We start from the raw sequence: 25,777 nt of genomic DNA on the forward strand, positions 1-25,777 counted from the left end.
TGGTCCTGAACTAACACCTTCTGCGAAGGAAAGCTGGGTATTGGTTTGGTGACTCTTATCTAACAACTCCCAGGGGTTATAGTTTTAACATCTCACTTTTTTTTTTTCTAGCTGTTTAAACTTTTGAAAATTTCAGATAACGACAGATTAATTAGAATCATGGCTTTGTTTCTCAAAAATTTATGGAGCTTTATCATGTTTCCAATAGTCAGACATTTTTCACCTCTGAGAAACTGGAGGTGGAGTCATGTGTCTCCTCCATCATGTCCCTCACAATATTTTTATGATTTTAAGACCCAGTTCGCTCCATGAAGGAGTGCATTCCCACCTTTTTACCTCATTTTGTAAACATCGTATTAGCTTTACCTCTTGCTGACTGGGTGAACTTGGACAGGCCAATTCACCTCTATCGGCCTCAATTTTCTCTTTTTAAAATTATGGCAGTGACTAGGCACAGTGACTCATGCCTGTAATTCCAGAACTTTTGGAGGCTAACACAGAGGATCCCTTGAGCCCAGGAGCTCAAGACCAGCCTGGGCAACATAGTGAGATTCCCATCTCTACAAAAAATAGAAAAAAAAATAGCTAGGCATGATGGCACATGCCTGTAGCCCCAGCTACTCAGGGGGCTGAAGAAGGAGGATCAATTAATCCCAGGAAGTGGAGGCTGCAGTGAGCTGTGATCTCACCACTGCACTCTAGCCTGGGTGACAGAACGAGACTCTATCTTAAAAAAAAAAAAAAAAAAAAGGTAAAATGGTGGGAGTGATGGTGCAGAAGATTTGGACTTGATTACCTCAGAGATCCCTTTCTTTGCTGAAATGGTGGCTCCTGATTCAATGCCCCTGTCTCCCACATCTCCATGGACGTTTCCTCCCAAGCTCTTTAAAATAAACAAGAAAATCTAGGTCATTCCCTGCATCAAGCTCAAAGGCAGTTTCTCAGGGATGGCCTTACTTCAATTGCTAGTAATAAGGGGAGGGCTTCTGCCTGTGAGACCTGCTCTCATCACAGAAGGGCATCCAAAAACACCTGTTCCTCATCTCTCATGTAGCAGTGACCTTACCCATATCCCGGCTTTCCTGGTGGAAGTCATATGATAAAAAGCACTTGGTCCCAAATGTAAGCAGTGGGGTGGTGTCTACACATTCTGGAGTAGGTCTGTGCCTGAACAGGAGGTTTTGAGGACAGCAAAGGCTACTGAATTGGCCTCAGAACCAGGGAGCCTTCCCAGCATGGAGGCTCTCAGAGGCCTCCAGCTGCTGTCATATCCCTGATTAAGGGGCTTAGAAGAATCCACAGCCTCCCTCTCCTATCAGTCCCCTTGGCTCCCAGCTCCAGGATAAGTGGTTCAGGGCCAGTGGGTAGATAAATCCCTAGCTTAAGCCTGGACCTCCCTGGGTGTTGCAGCTACCTCATCCTGAGATCCCAGTGAGAGATCTTCCTCCTGAGGCATTGAGTGCTAATAAATAATAAATGACACAGTAGGCACAGAACAATGATACTGAGAGGCCAGAGAATTTTTACAAAAGTGGGGAGCCGAGCCTCAAGTGCATTTGTCCCAGAATCATAGGGCCGGAAAGGTCCTCAGGAGGTCACCTTGTGTCCCTCATAGCCTTGCTGGTAGCAGAAAGGAAGAACAAAAGATGCATACAACAAACTCTGGATGTGGGGTGGGCGCGGGTGTGGTGGCTCACACCTGTAATCCCAGCATTTTGGGAGGCTGAGGTGGGCAGATCACTTGAGGAGTTCGAGACCAGCCTGGCCAACATGGTGAAACCCCCTCTCTACTAAAAATACAAAAATTAGTCGGGTGTCATTGTGCATGCCTGTAGTTCTCCAGCTACTTGGGAGGCTGAGGCGGGAGAATCTCTTGAACCTGGGAGGTGGAGGTTGCAGTGAACTGAGATTGCACCACTGCACTCCAGCCTGGGCAACAGAGCAAGACTCTGTCTCAAACAAAGAAACAAACAAACAAACAAACAAACACTCCAGGACCTCCAAGCCCAACCTCACCTCCTAACCAAGAAAGAAAACCTAGTCCTGGGAAAGGGGCGTGGGGACGCAAGTGCTTCTCTGAGCAGAGCTCACTGTGCAACCTTGAGCATAGTTCTTAAACATTTTGGGCCTCAGTTTTCTCATCTGCCAGTTAGAACTGTGTGCAGAGGAGCAAGTGTTTGGGATGTCCTTCTGCGATAAGAGTGAGCCCCACAAGCAGAAGCCCCCCATTACTAACTTGAGAGAATACTCAGTCTAGTTCAATGACCATTTAGTATTTCACTCATTCATGTACTCATTCAGCAACTATATATTTGAGCACTCACTAGGTGCCAGGTCCAGTGTCTGGTGTTGGAGATGCAGTGACAAACAACACAGGCAGGGCCCCTCTTCTCACAGAGCTTGCTCTCTAGTGCCTGGGGAGACTTCAGAGAGCTCTGAGGCAGTTGGTGAGACTGCTTCAGAGGAAGGCAGGGTCTCTCTTGGCCAGGGCCTTGGAGGAAGAGGAAAGGAGGAAGATGAAAAGGATGGTAATGATGATATGGAGGGTTGATTGAATGAATGAATGAATGAATGAATGAATGAAAAGTTTTGGCTTCTTCATGTGGTGTAAGGAAGAGAGGGGTGTGGTTAATGTGTTGATATCACTAATCCAGGCCAAAACACTCAGATTTTAAAAGTGACCAAAATATGTCGGCAATATTAATTTAAAAGTCTTAAAATGTGCATGCCCCCTCGAACCCAGACATTCATCAAGGATGCAAATATGAGTATATAAAGATGTTCAGACTGGGTGTGGTGGCTCACACCTGTAATCCTAGCACTTTGGGAGGTGCTAGGGAGGCTGAGGTGGGTGGATTGCTTGAGCTCAGGAGTTTAAGACCAGCCTGGACAACATGGCAAAACCCCATCTCTACTAAAAATGAAAAAAAAAAAAATTAGCCAGTGTGGTGGCACACACCTGTGGTCTCAGCTACTTGGGAGGCTGAGGCATGAGAATCACTTGAATCCAGGAGGTAGAGGTTGCAGAGAGCTGAGATCATAGCACTGCATTCCAGCCTGGGGTGACAGAGACTCTGTCTCCAAAATAATAAAATAAAATGAAAAATAAAATAAAAGTTCCTTATGGCAATGTTTATGAAAGCCCCCAAATGGAAAACATCCAGCTATCCATTCTACTGGGGATCAACTAATTCACACACACAATGGAGTATTATACAGCCATTTGGACTGATGCTCTAGAAATATAGCAACATGGCCAGACGCAATGGCTCATGCCTGTAATCTGAGCACTTTGGGAGGCCAAGGCGGGTAGATCTCCTGAGGTCTGGAATTCGAGACCAGCCTAGCTAACATGGTGAAATCCTGTCTGTACTAAAAATACAAAAATTAGCCAGGGGTGGTGGCGGGCACCTGTAATCCCAGCTGCTTGGGAGGCTGAGACGGGAGAATCACTTGAACCCAGGAGACAGAGGTTGCAGTGAGCCGAGATCGCGCCACTACACTCCAGCCTGGGCGACAGTGAGACTTCACCTCAAAAAACAAAAAGAAATGTAACAACACGGTAAAATATTCATGATATATAAATGGAGAAGACATGTATGGTACAGCTTCCTATGTACATGAAAAATGTCTGAAGACACACATCATGTTAACAATAGTTGTTTAAGGTGGTAGGTTTATGGGTGTTAAAAAATTTTTCTTTATGCCTACTGGTATTTTCTTTTCTATTTTAATTTAAAAAAAATTTTTTTAGAGATGATGTCTCTCTATGTTGCCCAGGTTGGTCTCAAACTCCTAGGCTCAAGCAATCCTCCTTCCTTGACCTCCCAAAGTGCTAGGGTTACAGGTGTGAGCCACCATGCCCAGTCTCAGTGGTATTTTCTTTTTCTTTTTTCTTTCTTTCTTTCTTTCTTTCCTTCCTTCCTTCCTTCCTTCCTTCCTTCCTTCCTTCCTTCCTTCCTTCCTTCCTCCTTCCTTCCTTCCTTCCTTCCTTCCTTCCTTCCTTCCTTCCTTCCTTCCTTCCTTTTTTTGACAGAGTTTTACTCTTGTTGCCCAAGCTGGAGTGCAATGGTGTGATCTCAGCTCACTGCAACCTCCGCCTCCCAGATTCAAGTGATTCTCCTGCTTCAGCCTCCCGAGTAGCTGGGATTACAGTTGCATGCTACCACACCCAGTTAATTTTTTGTATTTTTAGTATAAACGGGTTTTCACCATGTTAGCCAGGCTGGTCTCGAACTCCTAACCTCAGGTGATCCACCCACCTTGGCCTCCCAAAATGCTAGGATTACAGACATGTGCCCCCACACCAGGCAGAACTCTCATACACTGCTGGTGGGAACGTGAAATGCTACAATCACTTTGGAAAGCAATTTGTCAGTTTCTTTAAAAATGAAACATATACCTCCTAAATGACTCAGCCATTCCACTCCTAGGTACTTACCCAAGAGAAATAAAAGTGTTTGGATACTTGTACATGAATATTCATGGAAGCTTTATTTGTAATACCCCCAAAATGGAAACAACCCAAATATCTATCAATGGATAAATGAATAAACAAGTTGTGGTATATCCACATAATGGGATACTACTTTGCAATAAAAATAAATGAACTATTGATATACGCAATGACATGGATGCATCTCAAAATAGAAGCCAGACAAAAAGAATACATTCTGGATAATTCCATTTATATAAAATTCTAGGACATGCAAATGAATCTGCAGTGGCTGAAAGCAGGTTTATGGTTGCCTGGGGATGGAGAGGGAGGAATGAGGAGAGAGGAAGCAATTGCAAAGGCGCAAGAGGAAGTTTTGGGAGGTGAGGGGTGTGTGCTCACTGTTTTGATTGTGGTGATGGCTTCACAGGTGTATACATATGTCAAAACTTGTCAAATTGCACCCTTTAAACGTGCACAAATGTATGCCAATAAAGCTGTTTTTAAAACAGAGGCTGCCATGAGAATAGAGGCAAAACAATCAATGCCTCCCAGTTTCAAGCTGCTTTGGTCATCATGGGAGAGCATCGCTGTCGTCATCTCACCCACACAGAACCTGTAACCCAAAGGGGTTAAGTGCTAGTCTGAGCAGAGCCCATGGCCAGATTCTTTCTTCTCTGGATCCAGTGCTTTCTTTGCAAAGCATTGGGTGTGCTTCCAGGAGCCTCCCAGAACCTATCAGCATGCCCTGAGCTGAGGGACAGGGTGTCCCTGCCACCTGAAGGTATATTCTCCCCTTCAGTTCACACTCCTCCCCCAGTCGTGGTCCCTCAGCCTGTGTTTGCAGCCAGGAGGCTAGCTTCATTTGCAGAGAGGCTGTGGTTGCAGCATCTCCCCAGGGAAATAATAAAGAGTGAGAATGAGATAAGGGACAGAGGCAATTATCTAACAACCTGCTGTCTATGGCAGAGAAGGACTCAGGCCAAGCTGGGGATTCCTGCCCCATCCCATGTCCTTGAGATGCTGGCAGGGCCATCCTGCCCAGAAGAGTTCTCCTGGGCAGGGGGTCACAGTGGGGGTTAGAGGTGAAGGAGATGGTAGGAGGTGGGGGTGGGTGGGGTGGGGGTGCCAGGCTGGGCCCTAGAAACACTTGGTTTCTGTCCATGTGTTCCTCCCAAGCTCCAGGGCCCCCCACGGCATCTGGAGTCAGAGCTGGCGTGGGATCCTGGAAGAGCTGAATGAAGGCAGGCTTTGCGTGTGGACAGACCTGGGGATGCATCCTGGCGCATACATATGTCATAATAGCGGGGTCTCAGTGACCACCCCGGTGAACTGGGGGTAACAACGGTCCCTGCGCCATGTGACCCTGCCTGTAAGGTTCAGTCAACCCCACTTGCCCTCCCCTTGCTTGTTCTTCTAGTTTATGTTCTCCTTAGACTCTGCAAACCAGAGAAGGGACGAGCTGAGGCAGGAGGCCTTGAGCCTTGAGAGTGGATGGGAGAAGGAGAATGTGGAGAAATGGGGCAACCGTGTTTGCTGGGCACTTCCTGTAGCCCAGTGCTGGACAGAGCACTTTACACGCTCTGTCCCCTTTAATCCCCACAACAGCCCCATGAAGTATTCACTGTCCTCCCAGCTTCCCCAAGAAGAACATTGAGGCCTCCCAAGAGCAAGTCACTCATCCAAGGTCACAGAAAGTAGACAGGCAAAGATAGGCCTTGAACCCAGGCGGCCTGACTCCCAAGTCCCTGTCTTGCAGGTGAAATTCCCCACCAGTTTTCTGGTCTTTGCATTTCTGAGTCCCGTCCCTACTAGTTGGGATGCTTTCCCCAGCAGGGATGCAAGTTCGGATTCTCTCTGCAACTCCTTGTTACTCAAGCCACCCCATGATTCCTCACGTGTGCAGAGCGCTCTACAGTTTACAAAGAACTCTTTCATTACTATGTGTACCATGGGTGGTTCCGAATCCCTTGAAACAAGAAAGGACTGTTATTATCCCCATGTCTACCATGAAGATGGTACAGGTCCCTTCCTAGAGAGAAACAGACATTGATGTGCATTGGACCATTTTATCTGTACAAAAAGTAAACATTATTAGGCCCAGTTTATAGATGTTAAAACTGAGGCCTGGAGGAATTAAACAGCTTGCCTAAGTTCACGAAGCTAGGGAGTGGTTGAGACAGTATTTCCTCCCAGATTTGATTGTCCCCAAAGCCCAGGCTCTTCACCGCTTAATCCTCTGCAAGAAGTAATCACTGTCTGCCTTCCCCAGCCTCTCCCTAAAGAAGGCTCTGAGGTCCTTTATCTGAAGACTCAGTTCTGCCATTTCCTGAGTCGATCAGACAATATTCATGCATTTGTTCACGTGTTCAACAAACAGGAATGAGGACTTGCTGTGTACCAACAGCCAGACACTTGGTGTCTGTTAGCCACAGGCCCTGCTCTTGAAGGATTCACTGGAGGACAGAGATGAATGAGGTGGTTCATCTTGGGATACAAAGTGCAGAGACCACACAGGCACCTTGGTTCATTCTGTGCAGAGAAAAGCTATCTATTTTGAGTCTCAATATTTAGCAGTTTCCATAGACACCAGATCATAACTAATTAGGCCAAAGCAAGTGTTTATTTCAATCTTTGATGTCATCTACTTCTAACGTTTTATCCAGTTACATTTATTTCAATCATTCATTCAACACTAACTGAGCACCTACAAGGCCTCGTACTTGAATGAAAAAATTAATAGTAATAATCATAACAATAACCAAAAAGATTTACTCACATTGATTGATAATTTCTTTTTTTCTTTTTCTTTTTTTTTTTTTTTGAGATGGAGTCTTGCTCTGTCACCCAGGCTGGAGTGCAGTGGCACAATCTCTGCTCACTGCAACCTCCGCCTCCCGGGTTCAAGTGATTCTCCTGCCTCAGCCTCCCAAGCAGCTGGGACTACAGGTGCCCACCACCACACCCAGCTAATTTTTGTATTTTTAGTAGAGACGGGGTTTTGCCATGTTGGGCAGGCTGGTCTCAAACTCGTGACCTCAAGTGATCTGCCTACCTCAGCCTCCCAAACTGCTGGGATTACAGGCGTAAGCCACTACATCCAGCCCGATGATTGAGAATTTCTTATGTGCCAGGCACTATTCTGAGTGCTGCACAGGTATTAATTCATTTACTGCACAACGGCCCTTTGAGGGAGGCACCGTTATTATCTCCTGTACAGGACGAGGAAACTGAGGTGGAGATAGGTTAAAGATTTTGCCCACTCAAAAATACTATTGGAGAGATATCTGTCACCATCTGATTTCTGGTGATCCAAATGTAGCTGAATCTGAGAGTTAAGACTTCCCTCCCCAGGTCCCAAGCCCCATGTTCCTCTTGCTGGTCTCTGATTCTAGTATCAATCTTTTACATCCTTGTGCTTTTTATATAAGGCTGCCATGAAAATAAGCACACGCCCACTGGCCCAGGCCCACAAGCTGGCTCCATGACAAGGCCTACCTAGACTAAATGCTCGGAATTGGGGGTTGGGGAGCATTTCCAGCAACCCTGACACACCCAATGGCCTCAGGACAGGAGGAGGTCTCTGAGAAACGTTGTGGGGGAACATGTGACTTCCCTTCCCCTCCAGCCTCTTCCCACACCTCAACACATCCGAGTTCTCATACATGACCAAGTAGAAGTCAGGCCGTGATTCTGGTGAGAAGGTCGCAGGGATTTGAGCCAGACAGAGTGCAATGAAAGCCCACTTCTTATCCAGAGGTCCTGGGAGTTAGGGAACAAGCTGGAGGGTCCTCAGTGCTGAAATCCAGGGGGTCTGTACTCATTTGTTACAGTGTCACTAGAGCCCTGGGGACGGGGTTGCCTTCCCTTCCCCTCCCTGCTGTCCTCCAAGGCCAGCTCCCAGGGAAGCCTTGCTGCCCCTCCAGCCCTCGCGGACCTCTCAGAGCTTGTGGCCATCAGATCATTGACCCTGAAGGCACCCTACCAATTACCTTCATGAGAAGACCAAGACCAGCCGGAAGGCGAGTGGAATTTGGACTAGAGTCCAGAGCCCACGACTACTGTGCCCTGGTCCTTACTCCCTGCCTCCTTCCAGTACCCTAGGAGTGGTTTGCACCTGCCACAAATGCAGCCCAGTCATACGGTCGCCCCCTTCCTGTGTGTCCTTCCTCCTCACCTGCTCAGGAAGTCAGAGCAGGAGTGCACAGGTCTTCCTGTGGGTGTTTCCACCCAGAAAGCTGCCTTTGGGTTTATTCCGGAAACATGAGATCAGAGGACCTTTGAGCTGAGACTCAAAGAGGCCTAGTTCAAGTCTGAGGTCTGATGGTTTGGGAGGCAGGACCTGGGGCAGGTGACTCACCCTCTGATCTCAGGTGCCTCGTCTGCATCGTGGGACATGGAGGCTGGCAATTGCTTGTGAAGGTCAGATGACAAACATCATCACTGCGCCTCCCAGCTGTGAGCTTTGCACACAATATTCTGTGTGATTAGTGGCATCAAGACTTGAACCCGAGATCTCTGCTTCCAAGGCTGGGACTCTTCTGCCTGCAGCACTCTGCCCCTTGCTGTGGAAAAGGTTCTCAGAGAGGCAGGGGCGGTGTCCTCTATCTCTTGGAATTCCTAGCATGCGAATCACAGAAGGTGTCCTAATAGACATATTTCTGTGTCCTTGAATGTCCCATTTACATTTTCCTGACTTCTGAACAGCCTGTGCCTGAGCTGGCAAGAAGCCTCCCTCTCAGGCACCTGTGGCTGCCTGCCATCCCATTCCCACGCCTGAATCAATTGGTCCCCAAGTTCTGTTGTTTTCTCTTATTGTTTTCACGCGGAGGAGTTACCTCCTGCCAAATCGGGAAAGGAGGTTGGAAGAAAATAGCACAACAGCTGTCCTGAGTCGCGCACTGCCCTCGATTGGCCAGTGCCAGGTTTGGGTGGGGTTTCCATGTGGCTTCGTGACAGGCGTCGCCTCTCCCTTGGCATCTGTAGTAAACGCTGTTGCTCTGAGCCTCGTCCCCTCAGCCCCCCGCTGACATCAGCTGTGTCCCTGGTGGTTTGTCCTCAGGCTTGATGGTGGCTTCCCAACTGAAAGCTTTACTGTGTCTCTCAGTTTCTGTACTTCAGACTTTTTCCCAGCAAAGCGTGGGGATTGGGGGACAGTGGTCCATGGGTACACACCCAAGCCTCATCATCATTCAAGACAATCCTGAGGTGCATTTTACACCATTCCTCACATGGTCCCCGGTGGAATCAAGCCCCAGTTACCCACATCAGTAGTCAGCTCAGTAATGCACACTGAGTGGCTTTCTCTCCTTCCTGATCTCACTCTCCTACGCCCTCACTTTGGTTTCCTGGCATGGATTCCATGTCAACTCCCTGCACCTGAGTCCTTGTCTCAGGCTCTGCTTTAGGAAGAGCTCAAGCTAAGACCAAAATGTGAGCCAGACTTGTGGAAAGTGTGAGAAGGAGGAGGGGGAGGAGGGAGGAGGAAGAAGAGAGTGATGCCCTGGTTGAGGAGTCAGGAGGCCTGAGTTCCAAACCTACAACACCTTACACACTCAAGATTCATGGATTGAATGCATAAATGAATGAGTGAGTGAAGAAATTAAGCCAGGCGTGATGGCTCACGCGTGTAATCCCAGCGCTTTGGGCAGCTAAGGCAGGTGGATCACCTGAAGTCAGCTCGGCCAACATGGTAAAACCTAGTCTCTATTAAAAATACAAAAAATAGCTGGGTGTGGTGGTGTGTGCCTGTAGTCCCAGCTACTCAGAAGGCTGAGGCAGGAGAATTGCTTGAACCTGGGAGGCAGAGTTTGCAGTGAGCCGAGATCATGTCACTACACTACAGTGAGACTGTATCTCACACACACACACACACAAAAGGAAAGGAAAGAAAAGATGGTAGATATTATCTTGACTATTTTGTAGATTTGGGAACTATGGTTGGCATTTCTAGTGCCCATAAACAGTTCTTTTTTTTTTCTTTTTCTTTTTTTGAGACAGGGCTTTCTCTCCTTCCCAATCTGTCACCCAGGCTGGAGTGCAGTTGCATGAACAGCAGGAAGAGGACACATATTCTGTGGATGTGGCCTGTGTGTCCAGAGTGTGTGAGCCACCAGCTCCCTGCATGGCTCTTCCTAGGCCAACCAGAGGCACAGCTTCCCCTTAGCCTCCTGATCTCACGCCCTCCAGCAACAGGAAAGCAGCCCTCAGGAGGATGAGGAACGTGGCACCGGGGCCTGGTCTCTAACTCCAGCTCCATCTTTCTCTTCCCGTGTGCCTCAGTTTCCTTTTCTGTAGAATAACAATATCAAACATCTGAGGGCAGACCAGTGCTGGGCTCAGCAGGCGACACGCCATAATAAAGGACGTGCCACATGAGGAGTGGGCAGGGGAGGTAGAGGGCTTTTGCCCGCAGGAGAAAAATCAGACGGGGGTGTGAGAGGCGACTTTAAACCTCCACGAGGCTCTGACAGGGAGGGTGGCTTAGATATCATTTTTCATCATAGCAATTATCACTAACTAGCAGAGTATTTTCTATTTGTCTAGAACATCAGCCCCATGAAGACAGGATGGGGACCTTCTCCGTCTTATTACTGGCATGCCAAAAATCGGGATATGTGTACAGTAGGTGCTCACTTAATACTTATTGAAAGTCTGAACTTGTCCTCCGTGACTTCCAAAGGATGAAAGTTCCAGGGAGGTCGCTGAATTTTCTCTGCGCCCCCAACAACTCTGTTCATCCCTCCCTTCTCTGCCCTATGTGCCCCTCCGCCTCCCGGAGTCGGCCACTTCCTCTGCTAATTGGAGTCCAAGTCAGACTTCCTGCTGCACAGGGTGGTGGTTTGGGCGAATCGCATCAAGGCTGACAGAAAGTGAGTGATTAATTAGCTGGGGAGGCTGGAGGTGGGTGGTTGCTGAGTTGAGCTGAGCAACAGATGGAAGTTATCCCCACAAAGGGAAAAGGGCCCCCACCCCACCATACACCCATCATCCAGCACCAGGAGCTGTGAGCTGTTGAGCTGTGGAAATCCTTATGTTGACCCACTGGGGGCAGGGCATGAATCGGGACTCGCTGCAATTGAAAGTTAATTTTAAGTATGATACAGAAGGGGGGCTGGCATGGGGCTGTCCTGCTTTGGCCTAGAGGTGAGCCAGGATTAGATTGATTCTACAATTGCGAAGATGAAACCCCAAAGCCAGGGTCATGTCAGGTTGCATTACTAGAAGTCTATCCCCCAACACAAGGGAAGCGAAAGTCTACCATGGACCAGACTAATGAAGTCCTCACTTTGCTCCCCTCCAGTGGACTGGAGACCTGGTCCTGAGCCCAAGACCCTTCAGCTGAGCTGCAGGGACTCAGTGTGCCGGAGCTGAGAAGCTGCAGAGTCCAGTAGACCTGGGGCTTGGATCCTGCCTCCATCCTTCACAGCTGTGTGACACTGGGTGCGTCACATCACCTCCCTGAGCTTTCTTTTTTTTTCTTTCTTTCTTTCTTTTTCTTTTACTTTTGTGATGGAGTCTAGCCCTGTCGCCCAGGCTAGAGTGCAGTGGCACGATCTTGGCTCACGGCATGAGCTTTCACTTTCTACATGTGTAAAAAATGTGGCCAATAACACTTTCTGGAGTTGTTGCAAAGATTAAATGAGGTAATATAGATAAAGAGTCCAGCACAGTGCCTGGAACATGTCAGGGCTCCACAAATATGAGTTTCGTCTCCTAACCTCCTCCCCTCCATGGCAGTCCTACTCCCCACCCACAGACTGCCTGCACCCCTCCTGGTTGACTGAGGCTGTGTCTGCCTCGCCCACCTGACTGCAGGGCGTGCCTGCAGGGTCCAGGAGGACCCAGGCTGCTGGAGTCTGAATCCTGTCTCCACCTTAGATCGGATGTGTGACCCTGGTCAAGTAACTTTACCTCTCTGTGCCTCAGCTTCCTTGTTGTAAAGTGAGGACAACAACAGTACCTACTACACAGGACCGTGCCCCGCTCCCCTGCGGTTAGAGAATTTGTTGTTGTTGTTTTGAGATGGGGTTTCACGCTTGTTGCCCAGGCTGGAGTGCAATGGCACAATCTCGGCTCACCACAACCTCTGCCTCCCGGGTTCAAGTGAGCCTCCTGCCTCAGCTTCCCGAGTTGCTGGGATTACAGGCACGCGCCACCATGCCCGGCTAATTTTGTATTTTTAGTAGAGATGGGGTTTCTCCATTTTGGTCAGGCTGATCTCGAACTCCCAGCCTCAGGTCATCCGCCCACCTCAGCCTCCCAAAGTGCTGGGATTATGGAGAATGTATTTTAAAATCATGAAATAGTTCCTAAATACAGAAAAGAATCCAGGTTTCACATTTTCACATTTGCCATTTGCTTCAGACCTTCTTTGTTTACGAAGAAATAAACTGTGGGTGATTTGACTCCATCCTGCCCCCTGGCATCCTGGTTCCTTGCACAAAGCCAGAGCCTGCAGCCTAAGGCAGGATGGAGTTCAGGGTCGGAGTGTGCAGCATGAAGGAGCTGCTGGCATCTTGGGAGCTCAGGGTGGCTGCGGGATTAGTATCCCAGAGACGTGTTTTAGGCAGATGACTTGCGCAAATGTTGCAGGTGTGGATAGAAAAGGGGAAGGTAAAACAGGCAGCAGGGAGACCAGTTGAGGGTGGTTTCTGTCATCCAGGGAAGAGGGGTTACAGCTGGGAGCAGGGTGGAGGTTGTGGGAATGCAGATTTGAGGGTTTGTTAGGAGGCGGCTTGGCGAGGGGGGAAGAGGTGAAGATTGGATTCAGGCTCAGGTGGTAAAGTGGATGGCGCTGCCTGTGGCTGCAGTCCTGAAGGGCAGCGCCTGACCTGGAGCAGATGGAAGCAGTATTGGTTGTGGTGAGGGTCAGGGCCTGAGACCAGGGCCAGAGGCACTGATGTGAAATGGGGAGGATGGGCTGGGGAGAGTGGAGGGGACAGAACAGAAGCTCGAAGGCACTGGGATTTAAGGGACCCACGGAGGACCAGCCTGCAAGTATGTTGGCACCTTCTGCCTCCTGGCCCCAAGGTGTGTTTCTGACACCCACATTCCTATTCCCAGTTCTGAGTCTATTGGAGGCTTGAGCCCTGCTGATTCAGCCCCTTTCCCAGGTCCATGCCCCTCGCTCATGCCCTTGTACTCCAGGGAGCCTGAAATTGGGCAAACCCAAAACCCACCTTGCCTAATGGCAGCTCCACCCCTCCTTCCAAGTCACATCATCTACTTATAGGATAAGACCTCCCTTACATTTAAAAAAATGTGTTTAAGCTTGTTTAAGTTTCCATCCTTTATAAATGAAAGGACTCTCACTAATGCATGTCCCAAGGCTAATGTCTCCTGGATGTCACTCTTGAGACCTAATGTGAAAACTTTGTTTTAGAGATTTTTCCAGCCAGCCATGGTGGTTCTTGCCTGTATTCCCAGTACTTTGGAAGGCCTAGGTGGTGTTATTGCTTGAGCTCAGGAGTTCAAGACCAGCCTGGACAACACAGCAAGACCCCATCTCTTCAAAATAAAAAAATTAGTGGGGCGTAATGGTGCATACCCAGCTACTCAGAACACTGAGGTGGGAAGATCACTTGAGCCCAGGAGTTCAAGGCTACAGTGAGCTATGATTGCACCACTGCACTTCAGCCTGAATGACAGAAAGAGACTATCTATCTATCTATCTATCTATCTATCTATCATCTATCATCTATCTATCATCTATCTATCTATGTATCTATTCTATTTCCAGAATCACCCACACCCTTATAGTGCTCAAGCTATGCCAGTTTCTCTAGGTATATCCTGTTAGTATTAGTCATCTATTATTGTGTAACTAATTACAGCAGTGCCCCCTTATCCATGAGGGATATATGCCAAGACCCTCCCCTGCCCTGTGAATGCCTAAAACTGCAGATAGTACCAAACCCTATATATACTATGTTTTTCAACCTGATAACTAAGATGACTGTTAAGTGACAGAGAGGTGGATATGCTGGACAAAAGGATGATTCACACCCCGGGTAGGATGGAATGGCAAGGTTTTATCATGCTACTCAGAATGGCAAATAATTTAAAACACATATTAATGTATAACACTTTCCATATAATATTTTTGGACTGCAATTGACCAAAAGTAACTATAATCACAGTAAGTGAAACCTCTGATAATGGGGGACAACTGTTCCTCAAAACATAGTGGCTTAAAACAACTCTCAATGTTTATTATCACACAGTTTCTGAGGGTTAGGAGTCCAGAAGTGGCTTTGCTGGGTGGTTCTGGCTCTGAATCATGAGGTTGTGGTCAAGTGGTTGTAGTTGTGAAAGTGTGAGAATCAAACTGGAGTCACTAATGCTAAGAAAACCCTGACAAATAGAGCCAGGAAAAGGCCATGAATAGAGGCTTCTCGCGCTTGTATGCCTGATAATAAAAAAGACTACAAAAACCACAACCTTACACAGAGGCCATTACAACCTTACACAAAAAATACATCTGCAAGGACACCTACCCAGCAAGTGCATGTCCAACTTTCATCTGGTATCACCCTTGTTACTGATTTTTGTAGCCAAGGATAATTATTTCAAGACAGTTATCTAATTCTCCTCATTTTTCCTTTAAAAACCTTTGTCTTCCTTTATCTCCCTGAATATGCACATAATTTACTACGGCACACAGATTCCCATTGCAATGCTCTAGTCCCAAATAAACATCTTTTATTTTAGAGAGCCTCTCTATATTTGTTATTTAGGTTAACACAGTCAAGGTGTGGGCCAGGGTTGCAGTCATCTGAAGGTTCAAATGGGGCTGGAGGACCCACTTGCAAGGTGGCTCAAGCACACAAATGAAAAATTGGTGCTCCAGCCTGGGCAACATAGGGAGACCTTGTCTCTACAAATAAAAAATTAAAAAAAAAATCATCTGGGCATGGTGGCACATGCCTGTGGTCCCAGCTACTTAGGAGGCAGAAGAGGGAGGATCTCTTGAGCCTGGGATGTTGAGGATACAGTGAACCATGACTGCACCACTGCACTCTGGGAGACAAAGTGAGATCCTGTTTCCAAAAAATAATTTGTGCTGGCTGTTGGTCGGAGGCTTCAGTCCCCTACTTTATGGGTGTCTCCATGGGCTGCTTGAGCATCCTCCTGACATGGCAGTTGGCTTCCCCCAGAGAGAATAATCCAAAAGAGTGCCAGCTGGAAACTGTAATGTCTTTTACGACCTGGCCTCAGAAGTCATTTACCATCATTTCCATAATATCCTACTGGTCACACCAGTCAGCTCTATGCAGTGTGGGTGAGGACTGAACCATGGTGTGAATACCAGGAGGTGAGGATGACTGGGGACATCTTGGGGGATGCAGACTCTAGGCTACCTCATGGTAATGACTTGGGCACATTCCTAATACCCCTGACATCCTGGAGAGAAAGGCTCACCCACCACCCCTGCCTGCATGAGCCAGCCCTATCTGGCTGTCTCTCCCACTCCTGTGGGCAGCTGCCCCAACTCTTCCTCCAGAGCTGTGGGGCTGGTAGGACCCTGAGAACAGCCTCCAGCCCACCAGTCTAAGCTGGACACTTTGGTGAATCCTTTGATTTCCTTCTCTGACGGGGTGACAGGCTGTGGGCCAGAGAGGCAGGGCTGAAGCCATATGTGGCAGGACATGGTCCAAAGCTCCTCTTTCTAACACAGCTACTCCCGATAGCAAGTATACAGGAACTAGGGCCATTTTTAAAAATCTCATCTTTAAAAAGTGGTGTAGGAAAGAGCACAGACACTGGAACAGGTGGCCTCAAATCTCCACCCCAATGCTTGCTATTTTTGCTTGGCTAAGACAACAAAATATCCTGATTCTCAGTTTCCACATCTGTAGAATAGGGGCAATAATAGTTGTTTTAGTACATTTTGTGTTGCTGTAAAGGAATGTCTGAGGCTGGTAATTTCTAAAGAAAAGAGATTTATTTGGCTCATGATTCTGCAGACTGTATGAGCATGGCACCAGAAGCATCTGCCTCTGGTGAGGGCTTCAGGAAGTACCTAATCATGGCAGAAGAGGAGGGGAGCCAGCGTGTCACATAGTGAGAGAGCAAGAGAGATGCCGGGCCTCTTCTAAACAACCAGCTCTTACGTGAATAATGGAGTGACAACTACTCATTCCTGTGGGGGAGGGCATCAAGCCATTCATGAGGGATCTGCTCCTATGACCCATACCACTCCTACTTGGCCCCCACTTCAACACTGGGGGATTACATTTCAATATGAGATTTGGAAGGGACAAACATCCAAACCTTATCAATAGTGCTGTCAAAAGATAAAATTACAGCAAACTTAGTTATAGATCTAATTGTCTTTTATTCATAATTCATGAATAAAGGCTGCCTCTACTCTACAAAATAGAATGAGTGCTCTCACTAGGCAAAGCAGAGCAGTGAGCTTTGTAAGGTGAGAATAAGGAAACAGAATAGTAGAAGAGAAACTGATTCATTAATGTCAGGTTACTTCAGGTTACTTTCTCATAAAAGTCAAAGAAGAGGGAATTTTCTTATGAGGTTGACTCTGAAATTTACTGTTTTCAGGAGAAAAAAAAGGTCTGTTTTAGGATTTATCTGCTTCCTTAGAGTTTCAGTTCGATTCTGTGGCATTTAGAATGAGTGACTCCATTTTGATTTTGTCTATTCTGTTGGGGTCTAGTGCAGGGACTCAGTCCATTGTTTTGTTTAACAATGCCTATCTCTGGCCGGGCGCGGTGGCTCATGTCTGTAATTCCAGCACTTTGGGAAGCTGAGGCGGGCAGATCACGAGGTCAGGAGATCAAGACCATCCTGGCTAACACGATGAAACCCCATCTCTACGAAAAATACAAAACATGAGCTGGGCATGGTGGTGGGCACCTGTAGTCCCAGCTACTTGGGAGGCTGAGGCAGGAGGCATGAACCTGGGAGGCGGAGCTTGGAGTGAGTGGAGATCATGCCACTGCACTCCAGTCTGGGCGACTGAGCGAGACTCCATCTCAAAAACAAAAACAAAAACAAAAACAAAAAACAATGCCTATTTCTAGTGTTTTAACCACCCAACTGGTTCTTCTTGCCCACTGCATAGATAGAGCTAATTTACTGAGACAGTGGTATGGCAGTAGAGAAAGAGTTTAATACATACAGAACCAGCTAAGTGGAAGACAGGAGTGTATTACTTAAATAAATCTCCCTAAAAGCTCAGAGGCTAAGGTTTTTAAGAATAAAAACCGGCCGGGTGCGGTGGCTCAAGCCTGTAATCCTAGCACTTTGGGAGGCCGAGACGGGCGGATCACGAGGTCAGGAGATCGAGACCATCCTGACTAACACGGTGAAACCCCGTCTCTACTAAAAACTACAAAAAACTAGCCGGGCGAGGTGGCGGCGCCTGTAGTCCCAGCTACTCGGGAGGCTGAGGCAGGAGAATGGCGTGAACCCGGGAGGCGGAGCTTGCAGTGAGCTGAGATCCGGCCACAGCACTCCAGCCTGGTGACAGCGCGAGACTCCGTCTCAAAAAAAAAAAAAAAAAAAAAAAAAGAATAAAAACCTAGGGAATGGGGAATGCTGACTGGTTGGAGATGAAATCCTAGGGGTGTGGAAAATGATCCTTCTGCTCTGAGTCAGCTTCTGGGTGTACCAGTTGAGTCATGAATCACCGGTCCAGGTGGAGTCTGTAGGTTGCCACAATGCAAAAGTCTGAAAAGCATCTCAAAACACCAATCTTAGGTTCTACAATAGTGATGTGGAGCAATGACTGGTTATCATTTAACTATGCCTGTATTTTAGCAGAATTCAGACCCTTCCCACATTTGTAATCTAGTAAGCTTTTGTTAGTTTTATAAAGGTGGTTTCAGGGGTTACTTTCAGGGAAGGACTATTATCATCCTTGCTTCAAAGTTAAACTATAACCTAAGTTCCTCCCCAGGTTTGCTTGGCCTACGTTCAGCAAAGAGTGAGGACAGCCAGCCTGTGGGGCTGGAAGCAAGAAGGAGTCAGCCATGCTGGACTCTTTCACTATCATCATCTTTGCAAAGGTGGTTTCACTGTTGAATGAGAAAACGTGTAGTCCCAGCCCACACCTAAGACTGAGGATGACTTTTGTGTGATTACGATTGTTAAGCTTTATGTTCGTGAGAGGAAGGGCAGGGAGGGATGTAGTAGCTGAGGCAGGATTGGAACCTGGCTCTGGTAACTGGCTTCCTTCCCCTAGGGCTGCAGGAGCGTCCTTGTCCCCTCCCTCCATGTCTCCCCTTTCACTGGATGCCATCCACTCCCCCTGGGAGCCTCTTGGCTCTCTCTGCTCTTTCCCACACAACGCCTAGAGCTCACACAGGCTGTAGGGTTTCTTTTCCTGACGGAAACTAGAGCACCACCCTTGCCAATCAATCTGTCCACTGTGTGGAGGGAGAGGTGCTGAATTGTAGATTTACCTCCACTCCTCCTCTCCAGAAAAATCCTTCCATGGCTCCTCCTGGTCTAAGGCGAGTCCTGAAGGCACAGCCCTCCCCAGGGTGCCAGGAGTCCCAGGCTGTGGGGACAGGGAAGGGACTTTTATCAAACACCTGCCCTTTCAGAGATCCTGATCTTCCTGTCCACCCCCCACATCTGCCCTTTTGATGTTCTCTTACTGATGGGAGTGTGTCCTGCCCATCAGGGTAACCTGAGGCAGAAAGAGAAACAGTGAATACATTGAAAACTGCTGATTTACGCTACAGATGCTACAGGATATCATCCCCAGATTCCTAACCCTGAGTTTCCAGTGCCTGAGATTCAGGGCTGACCTGGATGCGGACTGTGATGTGCAGCTCTGCAGCCACACCCTGATCCAGCCAGGCACATAGGAGGTTCTCAACAAACATTTGCTGAGCCACTGAAGTTGCTTCAGAAGGGCTGCCTTGGACTGCTGAGTCCTTGACTTCCATTTCTCTGGGTGGTGGGTGCAGGAGTTTGAGTGGAGGAAGCTGGGGCAGTTCTCTCCAGTGGAGCTGTGGTGGGAGGGTCATTACCTAGAAGCACAAGGCCTGAGAGGCTCTGGGTTCCTGGGGTGGCGGGTGGAGGCTGCTGTTTGCTTTAGTCTCTACTCAATCCCTGCTCACAGGTTGCCTGGCAACCATTGTTCATTTACTCACCATTGACTTTGAAAATAAAAATCAATTTCCTTTATGACGTGAGCCAGAGGGCTACATTAACCCCCAAGTTTAAGCAGTCCAATTTTATTGCTCAAAGATTTATGAGCAAGGATGTACACAGAGCACTATTTATAATAAGAAGGTTTTTGAACCACAGTATCTATCAGAGAGGTGTGATTAAAGGAAGGCCCTTTCTTACAACAGAATATTCTGCAGCTGATAAAATAATGATAGAGATCTGAGTGTACTGATAGGGGAACATTCTCATAATGTAAGTGAAAGACACAAGCGGGTTATGGAACAGTGTGCAGAGTGTGTTGCTGTTTTCATTTAACAAGATGTGCATCTGCGTGCATGTGCCTGTTACTTAAAAACATTCTGCAAGGGTACACATGGCAAACAGAAACAGTGATTTTCACTCTGGAAGGGAATTGCAAATTTCAATTATCTGTCTATCTTTCTCTACTATTTAATTTTTAAAATAAAGCAAGCCCGTGTTACTTTTTCAATCTGCAAAAACAATAATGTCATTTCTTTTTCAAATGGAGAATTCCAACTCTGAGGGCCAGAGGAACTGCCTCTCCAGGGCCCACTGGGGGTTGAGACTGCATGGATCGTGCTGTTGTCCATTTGGGCTGATATAACAGAATGCCTTAGACTGGGTGGCATAAACAACTCACATTTATTTCTCATAGTTCTAGAGGCTGGGAAGTCCAAGATCAAGGTGCCAGTAGATCCTCATTGTCTGGTGAGGGCCTGCTTTTGGTTTATAGATGGCTATATTCTCACAGTGTCTTCACATGGTGGAAGGGGCAAGGCAGCTCTCTGGGGCCTCTCTTATAAGGGCACTAATCCCCTGCCCCATGACCTAATTACCCCCCAAAGGGCCTACCTCCTAATACCATCGCACCAATGATTAGGTTTCAACATATGACTTTTCGGGTCATATGTTGAAACCATCACAGGCAGCCAGGGCCAGGCTGGGGTTGAGCAGAGGAGTAGTAGGAGGAAGGGAGGCCAAGACTTCCCCTGAAGGGCAACCAGAACGCTTCCAACTAGGGAGTTCTTCTCTCCAGTCCCTGGGAGTGTCCAGGCTGAAGCTGGGTGCTGAGGAGGGATGTCCTGCAGTAGTGGAGGCTGAGCCAGATGCCTCCTAGAACCCCAGAAGTGGGAAGGTTGAGCCAGTTCACTGAGAGGGAGGGAGGACAGGGCATGGACCAGAGTTGGAGGCAGTGGAGGGGCCCAGCTCTTTTGACTGATCCTCTCTTTACTCTCTCTTTCCAGGCTGGTGTTCCCTCAGGCTCCCTCTTGGCCTCACATTCTATACCTTACTTCTGGGTGTTTTCATTCATCCTTCTGGATGATCTCATTCATGCTCATGACTTCAGCTACCATCTAGAGCCTGACCATGCCCTCCTCTCCACACTTGAGATCATCCTCCAGGATGGCCCCTGTTCCTAAAAGTCATGCTTGGTTATATCACTCTCTTGCCTGAGATCTTCCATGGGCTTCCTTATGTCTGCAGAAAGGAATAGAAGGCCTTCTGAACCTGGCTCCAAGCTAAGCCCCCCCAGTTCCATGCATCTTTTCTTTTGCATAAGCATTTATCTCTCCATAATGCCACTCCTCTTGTCTACAAAACAAACTCTTCTTTTTTTAAGACCCAAAGATCAACCTCCATGGTGAAGCCTTCTTAGTTTCTCCAGGCACCCTATACTCTGTGCTCCCATAATCCTTTGCACACCCCTTGACCACAGCACTCATCACACTTTGCCATTAATAGTATTGATTTGTCTTTGTCTCACTCTCAGCTTGTGAGTTCTGTGAGGCAGATGGCTTTTTCACCCCAGCTCCAAGCTCAGGGCCTGCACATAGAGGTGTCCAGAAAGTGCTGGTAGGATGGATAGACAAATGGTTGAATGAATGGATGGATGGATGGATAGATGGATGGATGGATGAATGGATGGATGGATGCTTGGGTGGATGGATGGATTGGTGGATGAATGAATGGATGGATGGATGCTTGGGGGATGGATGGATTGGTGGATGAATGAATGGATGGTGGATGGATGGATGGATGAATGGATAGATGGATGCTTGGGTGGATGGATGGATTGGTGGATGAATGAATGGATGGATGGATGGATGGATGGATAGATGGATGGATGGATGGATGGATGGATGGATGGATGCTTGGGTGGATGGATGGATTGGTGGATGAATGAATGAATGGATGGATTCCGTTGTTCCCCTCAATATATGAACATGTAATTTCTCCCATCTAAAAAACAAAAACAAAAAAAAAACAAAGCAAGAAACTCCCTTGATTCTACTTCACCTCCCTTTCTTTATAACAAAGACTCCCACAAGAGTGATCCACTATACCAGTCTGTTTCCTCTTCTCCCATGCTCTCTAGCACCCCCTCCAATCAGGCTTTCACTACTCCACCAAAACTGTGCTGAAGGAAATTGCCAGTGACCTCTACATTGCTAAATCTAGTGGCCAGTCTCAGTCATCAGCTTATTTGACCTTGGCAACATTGGACACATGTACATTTTTGGAAACACATTCTTCTCCTGGCTTCCAGGAACCTTGCTCTCTTGGCTTTCTTTCTACCCCAATGATGGCTCCTTCTCACTCTCCATAGCTGGCTCCTCCATATCTCCCCAACCTCAGACATAGGACTCCTCCTCTATTATAACTCCCTTAATGATCCCATTCATTTCATGGCAAATGCCTTACCTTCCCCTCAAAATGTGATCCTTGCAACCTCTCCCCATCTGAAGAATCAGCAACTCCATCCTTCCAGGTACTCAAGCCAAAGATCATAGAGCCGTCCTTGACTTCTTTCTCTCTCTCACCCGCATCCAACTCCTCAGTATCCCCATGGCTCTACCTTCAAAACATATTCAGAATCCACCCACTTCTCTCCACCTCCATGGCTACCACTCTGATTCAAGCCATCTGGCTTTTACCTGCTAACAGTTCACTCCGCTGTTGTCCTCCACCCCTACTGTCTCTTCTTAACCCAACTGCCAGAGTGGTCCTTTTAAAACTTAATTCAGATTGTGTCACTTCCCTGTGCCAAACCTTCCTATGGCTTCTTATCTCACTCACGGTGGAATCTGAGGGCCTCATAGTGGCCCTGAAGGCCATACATGATCTGCACCCCCTGCTGCTGTTACATCTCTGACGTCATCTCCAATCTTCTTCCCCTACTGCATCCATACCACTCCTCAAATATGCCAGCTCTGCTTCTGTACCACAGAATTCACATTTATCATGCCTTCTGCCTGGAATGCAATGTCCCAGATACATACCTGGCTCATTCCTTCACCTCCTTCAGGTATGGACTCGAATGTAACCTTCCAGGTAAGGCCCTCTCTGCCTCATCGTTCTCTAGAACACATCACCAGCTGTCACTCTTTAGAGCTTCCCACCTATTTATACATCATTGTCTTCCTCCATTAGACTATTAGCTCCATGAGGGTAGGGGTTATGAGTTTTTCTTCCTGCTGCACCTCTGGTGCCTAGAACAGTGCACAGCATGTGGTAGGCTCCTATGTGGATGAGTGAATGAATGATCTGATGAATCCTCACATAGCCCTCATGCAAGTATTGCTCTACCCATGTTTTGGATGAGGAAGCAGAAGCACAGAGAGGTTTGGGGAGCTCATCCATGGCACTTGGCTCTAGCGTACATGTTCTAAATACCATGCAATACTATCTGTGGAATGGGGATGATAATAATATCACTGCCTTGCAATTCTCACGAGGTTGTTTGGGGCTCACATGAAATGATGCTCGTGTATAGTCTTTCAAACTATAAAACTGGATACAATGATAACTGTTATCATTCTCCCTCCAGTGAGAATTAATGTCTCACTGGGGAGGAACTGATATGAAGACCTTAGAGATCACCTAGTCTAACCCATGATTGTAAGATGGGCATGAAAGACTTAAGTTCAGGACAACTGGATCACTTCTAGGCAGGTGCTGGATGGCTTTAGACAAAAAAAGCTGGGCTGACCTCTCATACCACTACCTCTGTGTGAGGAGCAGAATCTCTAGGTATCCATCTTTCCACCCATCCATCCATCCTTTCATCCTTTCTTCCATCCATCCATCCAAACATCATTCATCCTTCTGTGCATCTATCTACCCTTCCTTCCATCCATCTACTTATCCATTCATCCATCCTTTTATTCTTCCTGCCCTCCATTTTTCCATCATGCATCCTTCTGTCCATGAGACATTCATCCTTTCTTCTGTCAGTTCATCTATGCGTCCATCACTTCCCCTATCCTTCCACTCATCTATTAACCCTCCATTTCTTAATTTATCCATTTTTTCCACCTAATCATTTTCCCAACTATTCATTTTCCCATGTACCCATCATTTTGCACAACTCATTTCCTGAGAGCCTGCTGTTTGCCAGACCCTAAAGTCAGAGCCAGTGACACAGAGGTCAATAAGACATCCGCTCTCCCAGAGCTGAGGGGAGCTTGAACAAGTGCAAAGAGATAATGTGGGAAAGTACCCAGTGAGGCTCTTGGGGTGCACAAGTGCTTTAGGTCCTGGAGCTCTGTTTGCGACTAAGTTGCTTGCCTGAGGCCCCATGCTGGTAAAGACTAGGACTAACTGGAGTGGGAGCTGGCCCCAGAGCCCAAGCTTTGAGTGATAATTCTTCTTGCTCCACCATGCTGTCTCTTTTCCTGAGAGAATCACCTGACCACTGTCAGCTGTGGGGAGAAAATGCTAAGGAGGGGGAAATGCCAGGGCTGCATGCACCGAGGGACCCCATGCTGGCCATCCTCCTGGTGCCATGATCTCCATGACATGAGTGCTCTCAGTCCAGGGAATAGGCAGGCAGGAGAGGGGACTGGTGAGCCAGCTGGGTGCCAGCAGGCAGGAGGCCGTGTGGGGGAGGGAACAGTTAATTCATTAGTCCTGCAGGCCAACCATGCTTTTCACATTAAGCCCCTTTATCTCCTTGCAATTGCATCTGATCAAGGCAATAGAAAGCAATTTGGTTAAGTGGTTAATTTAATCATGCTGCAACCGTTCAGAAACCACTTAACGCCTCTGACTGCGATCAGCTCTGCCGTTCTCTGCTTACCTGGCAAGCACGCTTCTTCTAAACACAAGGCTTTTGGGCCCCCAGCAACTCGGTTTGCAGAACGATAAAAATGACAGCACGCCTTCCTGGCTCAGCCCTTTCAGCTTGAAAACCTGAGAGAGAGAGGGAACATGATGGATTCTGTTCCCCATTTTTTTCTTCCCAACAATCGTATGGGTGTAGGCACACCTTCAGCTCACAGGTGCTGGAACTGCCTCTCAGAGAGATGGACTTCCTTGCCATTCCAAGAACATCTTATTCCTAAGCCTTCACCTTCGAGCCAATTGTATCATTTTTTAATTACTTCATTCTCCCATATTACTTTTGTAATTAAAATTCTTTCCATTATACTCCCCAGCCCCCTGAGTTTTCCATTTTATCTCCTAATTACTCAGCAATTTGCTACCCTCTCCACCCACGACCACCAAGGTCAGGCCCATATGACTTTGTGCCAGAACGACTGCCACCCCTATCCTGCCCCTACCTCGTTGTCCCTATCTTGATGTCCTCTACCTGTCCGCTGCGTTACTGCCTGCAGGCCTTTCTAAAGATCTGATCTAGCCAAGCCTCTCCCCTGCTGAAAACCCCAGTGGCTCCCATCACCCACCGGGGCACCAGAGCCCTTCCCAGAGCCCCCAAGTGATGGTGAAGTGACCAGGGAGGCTCCAGGGCTGCCTTTCTGTGAGATTTACTCTAGAACTCAGCTCCCTGGGTGCATGGTACAGGACACCATCATTGCCACTGCTGTGTTCTGTTTCTCCTTGGCTCAGAATCTGCCCACAGCTTCCCACTACCTGCAGGATAAAATCTAAGCACGTTAGGGTTGCATTCAAAGCCCTTCACACTTCAACCCTCACCTGCCTTTCCTCCCACTTGAAAGGCCCTCACCATTTCCAGAACAAAACGTGCACTTTCAGCCTCAAATTTAGTGAGCTCTTTCCTACCACAGGGCCTTTGCACGTGCCCTTTCCTCTGTCCAGATCCCCATTCCTCACACTCTTCCCTGAAATCCAGCTCCTCAGTCTGCCCCTCAGTGGCTCTCCCCATGACTGACCACTTCTCACAGTTTAGGTCTCAGTTTGAGACTCATCTCA

General features: G+C 47.7%; 2 long non-coding RNA genes across 2 annotated transcripts; one reads left to right on the forward strand and one right to left on the reverse strand.

The window, feature by feature from the left end:
- Positions 1 to 796: 796 nt before the first annotated feature.
- Positions 797 to 19,513, reverse strand: LOC117071136. The gene is made up of 4 exons (XR_004432149.1): positions 19,441 to 19,513; positions 18,865 to 18,962; positions 2,325 to 2,491; positions 797 to 883 (listed from the first exon to the last, which is right to left on the reverse strand). It is a non-coding gene; the product is annotated as an uncharacterized LOC117071136 (long non-coding RNA).
- Positions 4,806 to 6,593, forward strand: LOC117071137. Its single transcript, XR_004432150.1, has 2 exons — positions 4,806 to 5,219; positions 5,621 to 6,593. It is a non-coding gene; the product is annotated as an uncharacterized LOC117071137 (long non-coding RNA).
- Positions 19,514 to 25,777: the final 6,264 nt, after the last annotated feature.

The sequence above is a fragment of the Trachypithecus francoisi genome, unplaced genomic scaffold (assembly GCF_009764315.1).
Source record: "Trachypithecus francoisi isolate TF-2019V2 unplaced genomic scaffold, Tfra_2.0 Lachesis_group3, whole genome shotgun sequence".
Classification (NCBI taxonomy): domain Eukaryota; kingdom Metazoa; phylum Chordata; class Mammalia; order Primates; family Cercopithecidae; genus Trachypithecus; species Trachypithecus francoisi.